We start from the raw sequence: 12,537 nt of genomic DNA, 5'->3' as shown, positions 1-12,537 counted from the left end.
CTTGGTACGAAATCCGGATTCCAACAGGAAGTCGGTTATTTTGAATTTTCCCTTCAAAATTGGTGTTGTTTTTGCCATTTTCAGGGGTTGTACTTTAACGAACTCCTCCTAGAGATTTATTCAGATCAACACCAAACTTGGTCATTGTAATCTAAAGCCCTTTGCGATAATAAATTGCGAAGGACTTGACGTTTCGTTAAAGGGCGGGTCCATGGCGGCCTGACAAATTTCGATGTTTCGCCATGAAAAAGGAAGTTGCTGTAACTCAAGACATACAATGTCCATCCAATCTGCCCCAAACTTCACATGTTGGATAAGACTCTTGACCTGAACAGATCTACATGCCAATATTCAGTTATAGTCATAGCGCCACCTATTGGCAACAGGAAGTTACATATTTTACACTGCAACAAACTACTCCTAGAAATTTTATGACATCAATGTCTTTTTTGTGGTCAGTCTAATCTAAAGACCTGTGTGATGTTTAGTTGTGAAGATCTTGAGTTTTTGTTAAAAGGTGTGTCCAATAGCGCCGTGATGAAGTTCGATGTCTCGCCATGGGAATAAAAGATGTTATAGCTCAGGCATAAAATGTCTGATCTTGCCCAAACTTCACTTGTGTGATAAGGGTCCTGGCCTGAACAGATCTGAAGGCCAATATTCCACCGAGTGTGGCAAAATGGCTTGATAGCGCCACCTATACACTTTCAACGGAGTGCGTACACACTTTAAACGGAGTGCGCCTCGAGCTATGTTTCACGTACATGTACAAAAATCGGTACACACATGTAACACACCAATATCTACAAAAAAGTCTCTTGGTACGAAATCCGAATCCCAACAGGATGTCAGTTATTTTGAATTTTCTCTGCAAAATTGGTGTTGTTTTTGCCATTTTCAGGGGTTGTACTTTAACGAACTCCTCCTAGAGATTTATTCAGATCAACACCACACTTGGTCAGTGTAATCTAAAGGCCTTTGCGAAGTTAAATTGCGACTATCCTGAGGTTTCGTTAAAGGGCGTGTCCATGGCGGCCTGACAAATTTCGATGTTTCGCCATGAAAAAGGAAATTGCTGTAACTCCGGCATACAATGTCCAATCTGCCTCAAACTTCACATGTTAAATAAGACTTCTGCCCTTAACAGATCTACATGCCCATATTCAGTTATAGTCATAGCGCCACCTGCTGGCAACAGGAAGTGACATGTTTTACGCTGCGACAAACTACTCCTAGAAATTTTATGACATCAATGTCTTTTTTGTGGTCAGTCTAATCTAAAGACCTGTGTGATGTTTAGTTGTGAAGATCTTGAGTTTTTGTTAAAAGGCGTGTCCATGGCGCCATGACGAAGTTCGATGTCTCGCCATGTGCATAAAAGATGTTATAACTCAGGCATAAAATGTCCGATCTTGCCCAAACTTCACATGTGTGATAAGGGTCCTGGCTTGAACAGATCTGAAGGCCAATATTCCATTGGGTGAGTCAAAAAGGCTCGATAGCGCCACCTATACACTTTCAACGGCGTGAGTATACACTTTCAACGGAGTGCGCCTGGAGCTATGTTTTACGTACATGTACAAAAATCGGTACACACATGTAACACACCAATATCTACAAAAAAGTCTCTTGGTACGAAATCCGAATCCCAACAGGATGTCAGTTATTTTGAATTTTCTCTGCAAAATTGGTGTTGTTTTTGCCATTTTCAGGGGTTGTACTTTAACGAACTCCTCCTACAGATTTATTCAGATCAACACCACACTTGGTCAGTGTAATCTAAAGGCCTTTGCGAAGTTAAATTGCCACTATCCTGAGGTTTCGTTAAAGGGCGTGTCCATGGCGGCCTGACAAATTTCGATGTTTCGCCATGAAAAAGGAAGTTGCTGTAACTCAGACATACAATGTCCAATCTGCACCAAACTTCACATGTTAAATAAGACTTCTGCCCTTAACAGATCTACATGCCGATTTTCAGTTACAGCCATAGCGCCACCTGCTGGCAACAGGAAGTGACATATTTTACGCTGAGACAAACTACTCCTAGAGATTTTTTGACATTAATGTATTTTTATTGTGGTCAGTCTAATCTAAAGGCCTGTCCAACGTTTAATTGTGGTAATCTTGATTTTTTGTTAAAGAGCGTGTCCATGACGCCATGACAAAATTTGATGTCTCGCCACAGCAAGAGAAGTTGTTGTAACTCAGGCATAAAATATTTGATCTTCCCCAAACTTCACATGTTCGATAAGAGTCCTGGCCTGAACACATCTGAAGGCCAATATTCCATAATAATGATAGCGCCACCTGCTGGCAACAGGAAGATTGGAACAGTGTATATGGAATATACTTTGATATATTCCACTTATATTTATGACTTTAAATGCATATTTCTCACCGTTCACCTTTTTACTAATGCCACTCGTTGGCGGGGAGCCCGGGTGCGAGGGCCCGTTCATCGCTGCTTGCAGCTTTAATTATTATTATTCTTCTTCTCCAAAATGAATCGCATTTTTGAGGGCCTAAACATGCTCGAAAAGTCATGAAACTTTGCACACACCTCAGAACTGGCGAAAATTTACGTCTGATATGGGTTTCAGAAGTGGGTGTGGCAAAATGGCTCAACAGCGCCACCTATACACGTTCAACGGTGTGCGCCTCGAGCTACGTTTCATGTACATGTATGAAAATCGGTATACACATGTAACTCTCCAATACCTACAAAAAAGTCTCTTGGAGCAAAATCTGAAACCCAACAGGAAGTCGGTTATTACTAATATTATGAGCAAATTTTGTGTCATTTTTGTCATTTCCATGCGTTGTATTTTAACGAACTCCTCCTAGAGATTCATTCAGATCAACACCAAATTTGGTATGCCTAATCTGAAGGCCTTTGCGATGTTAAATTGCAAAGCTTTTGAGTTTTCATTAATGGGCGTGTCCGTGGCGGCCTGGCGAATTTCGATGATTCGCCATGAAACAGGAAGTTGCTATAACTCAGACATACAATGACCAATCTGCCCCAAACTTCACATGTTTGATGAGACTCCTGACCTGAACAGATTGACATGCCCATATTCAGTTATAGTCATAGCGCCACCTACTGGCAACAGGAAGTGACATATTTTACACTGCGATGAACTACTCCTAGAAATTTTATGACATCAATGTATTTTTTGTGGTCAGTCTAATCTAAAGGCCTGTGCGATGTTAAGTTGTGAAGATCTTGAGTTTTCGTTAAAAGGCGTGTCCATGGCGCCGTCACGAAGTTCGATGTCTCGCCATGGGAATAAAAGATGTTATAACTCAGGCATAAAATGTCCGATCTTCCCCAAACTGCACATGTGTGATAAGAGTCCTGGCCTGAACATATCTGAAAGCCAAAATTCCATCAGGTGTGGCAAAATGGCTCGATAGCGCCACCTATACACTTTCAACAGAGTGCGCCTCAAGCTATGTTTCACGTACATGTACAAAAATTGGTATACACATGTAACACACCAATACCTACAAAAAAGTCTCTTGATACGAAATCCGATTAACAACAGGAAGTCGTTTATTTAAAATTTTCTCTGCAAAATTGGCGTTTTTTTTGCCATTTTCAGGGGTTGTACTTTAACGAACTCCTCCTAGAGATTTATTCAGATCAACACCAAACCTGGTCAGTGTAATCTTAAGCCCTTTGTGATGTTAAATTGCGAAGATCTTTAGATTTCGTTAAAGGGCGTGTCCATGGTGGCCTGACAAATTTCGATGTTTCGCCATGAAAAAGGAAGTTGCTGTAACTCAGACATACAATGTCCAATCTGCCCCAAACTTCACATGTTAGATAAAACTTCTGCCCTTAACAGATCTACATGCCCACATTCAGCTATAGTCATAGCGCCACCTATTGGCAACAGGAAGTGACATGTTTTACACTGCAACAAACTACTCCTATAATTATTTTGAGATTAACATATATTTTGTGGTCAGTCTAATCTAAAGGCCTGTGCAATGTTAACTTTTGGAGATCTTGAGTTTTTGTTAAAGGGCGTTTCCATGGCGCCATGACAAAATTTGATGTCTTGCCACAGCAAGAGAAGTTGTTGTAACTCAAGCATAAAATGTTCAATCTTCCCCAAACTTCACATGTTTGATAAGAGTCCTGGCCTGAACACCTCTGAAGGCCAATATTCCATTATAATGATAGCGCCACCTGCTGGCAACGGTAAGATTGGCACATATATGGGATATACTTTGATATATTCCACTTATATTTAGGACATTAAATGAATATTTCTCAACGTTCACCTTTTTACTAAAGCCACACGATGGCGGTGAGCCCGGGTGCGAGGGCCCGTTCATCGCTGCTTGCAGCTTTAATTATTATTATTATTATTATTATTATTATTATTCTCCAAAATGAATCGCATTTTTGAGGGCCTAAACATGCTCGAAAAGTCATGAAACTTTGCACACACCTCAGAACTGGCGAAAATTTACGTCTGATATGGGTTTCAGAAGTGGGTGTGGCAAAATGACTCAACAGCGCCACCTATACATGTTCAACGGTGTGCGCCTCGAGCTACGTTTCATGTACATGTATGAAAATCGGTATACACATGTAACTCTCCAATACCTACAAAAAAGTCTCTTGGAGCAAAATCCGAAACCCAACAGGAAGTCGGTTATTACTAATATTATGAGCAAATTTTGTGTCATTTTTGTCATTTCCATGCGTTGTATTTTAACGAACTCCTCCTAGAGATTCATTCAGATCAACACCAAATTTGGTATGCCTAATCTGAAGGCCTTTGCGATGTTAAATTGCGAAGCTTTTGAGTTTTCGTTAATGGGCGTGTCCGTGGCGGCCTGGCGAATTTCGATGATTCGCCATGAAACAGGAAGTTGCTATAACTCAGACATACAATGTCCAATCTGCCCCAAACTTCACATGTTTGATGAGACTCCTGACCTGAACAGATTGACATGCCCATATTCAGTTATAGTCATAGCGCCACCTACTGGCAACAGGAAGTGACATATTTTACACTGCGATGAACTACTCCTAGAAATTTTATGACATCAATGTATTTTTTGTGGTCAGTCTAATATAAAGGCCTGTGCGATGTTAAGTTGTGAAGATCTTGAGTTTTCATTAAAAGGCGTGTCCATGGCGCCGTCACGAAGTTCGATGTCTCGCCATAGGAATAAAAGATAGGCATAAAATGTCCGATCTTCCCCAAACTTCACATGTGTGATAAGAGTCCTGACCTGAACAGATCTGCAGGCCAATATTCCACCGGGTGTGGCAGAATGGCTCTATAGCGCCACCTATACACTTTCAACGGAGTGCGCCTCGAGCTATGTTTCACGTACATGTACAAAAATTGGTACACACATGTAACACACCAATACCTACAAAAAAGTCTCTTGGTACGAAATCCGGATCCCAACAGGAAGTCGGTTATTTTGAATTTTCCCTTCAAAATTGGTGTTGTTTTTGCCATTTTCAGGGGTTGTACTTTAACGAACTCCTCCTAGAGATTTATTCAGATCAACACCAAACTTGGTCAGTGTAATCTAAAGCCCTTTGCGATAATAAATTGCGAAGGACTTGAGGTTTCGTTAAAGGGCGGGTCCATGGCGGCCTGACAAATTTCGATGTTTCGCCATGAAAAAGGAAGTTGCTGTAACTCAGACATACAATGTCCAATCTGCCCCAAACTTCACATGTTGGATAAGACTCTTGACCTGAACAGATCTACATGCCAATATTCAGTTATAGTCATAGCGCCACCTATTGGCAACAGGAAGTTACATATTTTACACTGCGACAAACTACTCCTATAATTTTTTTGAGATTAACATATATTTTGTGGTCAGTCTAATCTAAAGGCCTGTGCAATGTTAACTTTTGAAGATCTTGAGTTTTTGTTGAAGGGCGTTTCCATGGTGCCATGACAAAATTTGATGTCTTGCCACAGCAAGAGAAGTTGTTGTAACTCAAGCATAAAATGTTCAATCTTCCCCAAACTTCACTTGTTTGATAAGAGTCCTTGCCTGAACACATCTGAAGGCCAATATTCCATTATAATGATAGCGCCACCTGCTGGCAACGGTAAGATTGGCACATATATGGGATATACTTTGATATATTCCACTTATATTTAGGACATTAAATGCATATTTCTCAACGTTCTCCTTTTTACTAAAGCCACACGATGGCGGTGAGCCCAGGTGCGAGGGCCCGTTCATCGCTGCTTGCAGCTTTAATTATTAGGGCTCAAGCCTGGAGGGCGAGAGCCCTATTGTTTTCCTTAGGATTATTTTTTATTATTATTATTATTATTATTATTATTTTTTTTTTCTAACGTTACGGGGGCTTTTGGGGCCCTTAACATGCTTAAAAAGTCTTGAAAATTGGCACACACATTGGAACCTGCGGCCATTAGGGCCGGGCAGAGACTGATACACGGGCGTGGCACAGGGGCTCTACAGCGCCCCCTGGAATATGGAGGGCCATATATCATACATACTTGTACGTAGACGTACGAAACTCGGTACACATATAGAACTCATCAATACAAACAACTTTCGTATTGCATATCATAGGCTCCGCCCAACAGGAAGTTGGCTATTTAGGGTTTATTATTCATATTTATCGTCAAAGTTGTGGGGGCTTTTGGAGTCCTTAACATACTCAAAAACTCTTGAAAATTTGCACACACCTTTGGATCTGTGGCCTTTAGGAGCCTGCAGAGGTTGGGACCCGGGCGTGGCACAGGGGCTCTACGGCGCCCCCTGGAACACAGTCATAAATGTTGATGTATAGCTCACACATACTTGCATGTATTAATATGAAACTCAGTACACATATAGATCTCATCGTGCCGAACAACTTGCGTATTGCATGTCATAGGCTCCGCCCAACAGGAAGTCAGCTATTTAGAGTTATGTAAAAAGCGCATGCTCTGGAATTTGATATACTTGTCATAGGTTTTTTACTCGATTGCCACCAAACTCGGTCAACATGATCTCAAGACATTGGGGATGAAAAATTGCCAGGGGATTTTTGATATCTCGAACGGTTTGCTCGTAGCGAGGCGTTGAATTTATGGCGAGAATTGAGAAACAGGAAGTGTCTAATACCATCCACATACATTTCCTAATTTTAATCAAACTTCATCAGATTATTAATTGTATGATGTCGATCGCATATATGTGACTATTAGGAGTCAAAGTTATAGCGCCACCAACTGGCAGCAGGAAGTGTGTCATTTTCAAAATGCTTTGAATTCAGCATCTTATTTTTACTCAATTTGCTTCAAACTTCATCAGAATAATGTTAAAACACAGCCGATATAAATCTGCTGGGGGGATATTGATATCTAAAAATATTGTTGCCGTGGCAACATGTCAAACTGGAATACTTCTCAGGTGATTTTGAGGCATATAACATGCTTAGAATTTCATCAAACTCAGAACACATATAAGTATTAGTGACAGCTAGACACTGGCAAAAGTTCATACGAGGGCGTGGAAGAGGCACTCTATAGCGCCACCTTTTGTCAAAAGTGAGGGGGTTAGTTTTAGCTACAGACACCAAACTCAGTAGAAAAATTGTTCTTATCAAGACGGACAACTTTCTAATTCACAGTCATCAGCTACGACCAACAGGAAGTCGGCTATTTTGATTTGAATGTGGATTGTTTTTTACATTTAGCTGTGAATTAATGCATACTGCTCAGAGGAGAGTAACACTATACACACCAAACTTGGTCTACATGTTGAAAAAACATTGAGGAACTTAAATTGTGAATGGGTTTTGGATAGCTTGGATGGTTTTGTCGTGGTGATTTTTTTAAATGACAATAAAGATGGAATTATTAATTTTCCTGCATTTTTAAATTCCAAACACTTCAAAACCTTTTTTCATACAGAAAAAAAGTTATTCTGAGTAAATATGCATAGTTTCATGACTTTACAACACTGTATGGATAACAGAAAATTAAAAAACTGTCAGACATCTCATATCACTCTGTCCCTCTGTTTGACTGTGTGTGCTTAGACTTCCATTGTCTGAGAGAAATAGCGCCCCTACAGGTTCAGTTACCGGACTAAAAAAGGGAGGAGACTGTCTTTTGGTTTCGATTTTAAATCGGTTAAAATACAAATAAATACTTGGATTTAATTCACAATGACAAGCTAAACCAACATATATGATTATTATCAGGTCAGGGCTCATTAATAATTGATGTGTGGTCAGTGATACGTGAGAAACATGAGAGATGAATCACCGCTCTGAGCAGGAGCGTGTGGAATGATGAGCTCAGAAAAAACGAGATTATTCTTGTTTTATAGCTATTAAAAATAAAGTATTGCAGCGATATCACACAATTCACCAATTAGAGCACACCAAGAGCTAAATTAAGATGTTTTTGAACTGTTTGTGTGAAAATGAAATATTTGCGGCTGCCTATCTGAAATCACTGCCTCCGATCAGCGCGCACAGTGTCACAAGTTCAAAACTAACGAATTTAACGAACTTGTTTAAGAGCTTTTTAAAATAAATTATTGCCATAAATGCACACAATACATCCATTATAACACAACACGAGCTAAATACAGGTGTTTGTGACCCGTTTATGTGTGCAAGACTATTTGAAAGCTCGACTGGCCGAATAACATATATCTCTCGAGCTGCAGGATTCTGCCTTGCGTCGTAAGAACGAACACATCACGGACAAGATTATTTCAAAATACATAATAGCTTGGCTAATATAAACGAAAACAGCCACGTGAACATAAACTGTTGAGAAATAAATCTGACGTGGATCTACTGGATTTTAATATTAAGTGACTGCATTTACCTGCTTCTGTCTTCAATTTTAATCTATATAAAAAATTAAACTCATTCATCTTGGCTGCTTTTTTAATGTGTGTACGTATTTATTTATTATTTTGCTCTAACAAGACGTAATCTATATTTAATTAAATCAGTTACATTTGATTTTACATTTGATTTGTCCATTTCTGCATCTAAACGCCTAAAAACCTAAGAAATGCTCTAGTATATATTGTTAGCAATTTCTTTATCGTCCAATTTATCTGGTGTACACGCTTTTATTTTCATAATAAACTTGTTTGTTAGATTATACACAGTTATAGTGGTCTATAATAAATATTGACAGGTTTTATTCAAGCTGTTTAGAATGATTGCCATAGGCTTATGTTTTAAAATGTAAATCCCCCCCAAAAAAATAATAATAATAATTTAAATAAATAAAAAACATCGGAAAAGAATAACTTGTACTTTTTTATACATTTTGTATAGTTTCATAGTTTATGCATTATAATTATAAAAACAAAAAAATTTAGCCACTCACATAGAAATCTTAGGCCTTATCCTTTTCTGACAGTTTTAGGGATTTTTAAAAATCCTAAAAAACCTTATTTGTGCTGCAAATAATAATTTCAAACTAATTTGATACTGACCTCTGACATCCTGTGACATGATATTTATTTGAATTTACATAATCTCATGGATGTAACAGTAAATCTGTTCAGCTCACAGATCAAGACTAAGCTGTAATGCAAGCAGAACTTTCACAAATGCTTGTAGGTTTAATAAAATCATTACAAAACACTTACAAATCATTTAAGGGATTTGATAACACTGTAAAATAATGTCTAATTTGTTAACATTAGCAAATGCATTGGTAACACTTTATAATAACTTTACTATATCTTTAAAATTTTTCATTCCAACTCTTCATAATTTTTTATATACGTAGAAGTCATCATTTGAAGGAAGCACAGTAAGTTTCATAGCTTTATCATTTTCAAGAGCCAGCATAAAATTAAAACTATCATAACATATAAATCAAGCTTGCAATTCTTAGTACCAATAATGGCCACCAGATGGAGCTATAGGATTACTTTTAAATAATTATTGTGGAAACAAGTATGATTTAAATCATTTATAGAAATCTTTCAAAGAAAAATAATATGAATTTTATGTATTTTACTGATAAAATGACCCTCACTTAATTAGAATAACAAGCTGAAGTATTGTGAACTGTATATTAAGAATAATTCTTTATAGGCTTTATGGACAGATACGTTTTGAGTGACTCTTGAAGGATCAGCACCACATCCTCTTTTCCCACTGTTTAAAGAATGTATCTTACAGAACAGGTGCGGATGAATTTTGAATAGCTTGAATGGTTTTGTCGTGGTGATTTTTTGAAATAACAGTAAAAAAGTAACCAGTAAATGTCTTTTATTTTTTTTAAGTGCAGCTTCTAAACACTTCAAAAAAATGTACACATAGAAGACAAGTCATTCTGAGGAAATATGCATAGTTTCATGACTATACAACACTATATGGATGATAGAAAATTAAAAAACTATCATACATCTGATGTCACTCTGTCCCTCTGTCACTGTGGGTAATGTGTGTGTGTGTGTGTGTGTTAAGTGAATTAGGTGTGAAACTATCAGGGAGCATTTAGTCTCCAGCGCCAACATTTTACAGAACTGCCACTTTCCTGGAGTCTCAGAATTACAATGTGTCAGGTTCTGAGAGATCTAAGATTCCAAAAAATTATTTAATTAGAATACCATGAAGTATTGTGAAATACTATATATTAAGACTTTATATATAGGCTTTATGAACCGATTAGAGGGACTCGTGAAGGACCAGCACCACCTCCTCTTGTCTGATGGTATGAGGAATATATCTTCCAGAATCCGGGATTAAGATTTAGGAGCTCATTTTTATTCCACCTCCTTTCCTGAAAGTCTGTCTTGCAGAATTGACTAAAAATTAATCTTCACATTAATTCCTAATTATTTTGCAATTCTTTTTGTCAGTTTTTCTTGACCTGTTTTTTTCTTCTTCTTTTCTGACCTCATGACCCAGTCAGCATTTTTTGTACAATGGTCAAGTCTTAACTTATCCATTTCTGTATTGCATTTGTGTTTGATATTTCTCATGGGTTTTTTATAATTTTCGACTTTGAGTTAAAACAGTTTGAGTTAAAACTCTTTTTTAGCGCATTTCATCTGTAAAAGAAAACATGCCTAATAATTCTGCACATGAATATAAGGAGTTTTTCTCTTCAAGCTTCCCTGGACTATTGTATAGCACTCATAAATGATTAAATAAAAATTAATGGTAGTTATTAAGATTGATATGGTTTGGAATTGGTAAAATGTGCTTGGAAAAAAATCACAATAAAACAATGTTTTAATGTTTAAGTTTGGAATATTAACTGACATGAATGAATGCTATATAAATATTGTTCATGTTAACATAATGTTTATGAATGAAATCTTATTGTAAAGTGTTACTCAAGTTATATATATATATATATATATATATATATATTGTTCTGTGAATGTGATTTTAAAGTCTAGATGATTCGGATTAACCCTTTAACTGCCATATCCTTTAAAACCTTACTGCCAGAGGGATAATGTGAATGCATGTGCCCACTGGGCACAGTTTACCTGATGCCACCGGGGTGGCGATGGCATTGGTGGCTTGAGCCCGCCATCGCTGCTTGCAGCTATATTTATTATTCTTCTTCTTCTTCTTCTTCTCCCGAATGAATCGCATTTTTGAGGGCTTTAACATGCTCAAAAAGTCATGAAACTTTGCACACGCGTCAAACCTGGTGAAAATTTTCGTCTGATATAGGATTCAGAAGAGGGTGTGGCAAAATGGCTCGACAGCGCCACCTATACCAAGAAAATCAACAGCCTTCCAGCTATGTTTCACGTACATGCACGAAAATTGGCACACATATGTAACACACCAATACCTACAAAAAAGACTCTTGGAGCGAAATTCTAAACCCAACAGGAAGTCGGTTATTTTTAATATTATGAGCATATTTTGTGTAATTTTGGTCATTTCCATGTGTTGTATTTTAACGAACTCCTCCTAGAGATTTCTTCAAATCAACACCAAATTTGGTATGCCTAATCTAAAGGCCTTTGCGATGTTAAATTGCGAAGATCTTGAGTTTTCGTTGAAGGGCGTGTCCGTGGCGGCCTGGCGAATTTCGATGATTCGCCATGAAAAATGAAGTTGCTATAACTCACACATACAATGTCCAATCTGCCCCAAACTTCACATGTTTGATGAGATTCCGAACCTGAACAGATTGACATGCCCATATTCAGTTATAGTCATAGCGCCACCTATTGGCAACAGGAAGTGACATATTTTACGCTGCGACGAACTACTCCTAGAAATTTTATGACATCAGTGTCTTTTTTGTGGTCAGTCTAATCTAAAGGCCTGTGCGATGTTCAGTTGTGAAGATTTTGAGTTTTCGTTAAAAGGCTTGTTCATGGCGCCGCGACGAAGTTCGATGTCTCGCCATGGGAATAAAAGATGTTATAACTCAGGCATAAAATGTCCGATCTTCCCCAAACTTCACATGTGTGATAAGAGTCCTGACCTGAACAGATCTGCAGGCCAATATTCCACCGGGTGTGGCAGAATGGCTCTATAGCGCCACCTATACACTTTCAACGGAG

General features: G+C 38.1%; 1 long non-coding RNA gene across 2 annotated transcripts in view; it reads right to left on the bottom strand.

The window, feature by feature from the left end:
* LOC127950697 (uncharacterized) overlaps positions 1–12,537 on the bottom strand; it is a 371,356-nt gene that overhangs the window by 357,769 nt on the left and 1,050 nt on the right. The window contains exon 2 of one of the 2 annotated variants that reach the window (XR_008152515.1): positions 3,890–4,198. This is a non-coding gene — a long non-coding RNA (uncharacterized LOC127950697). Of the gene's footprint in view, positions 1–3,889; positions 4,294–12,537 lie in introns of both variants that reach the window. The other variant, XR_008152516.1, reaches the window with a different exon arrangement.

The sequence above is a fragment of the Carassius gibelio genome, chromosome B2 (genome assembly GCF_023724105.1).
Source record: "Carassius gibelio isolate Cgi1373 ecotype wild population from Czech Republic chromosome B2, carGib1.2-hapl.c, whole genome shotgun sequence".
Classification (NCBI taxonomy): Eukaryota; Metazoa; Chordata; class Actinopteri; order Cypriniformes; family Cyprinidae; genus Carassius; species Carassius gibelio.
This window is presented reverse-complemented; position numbering and strand designations above follow the sequence as displayed.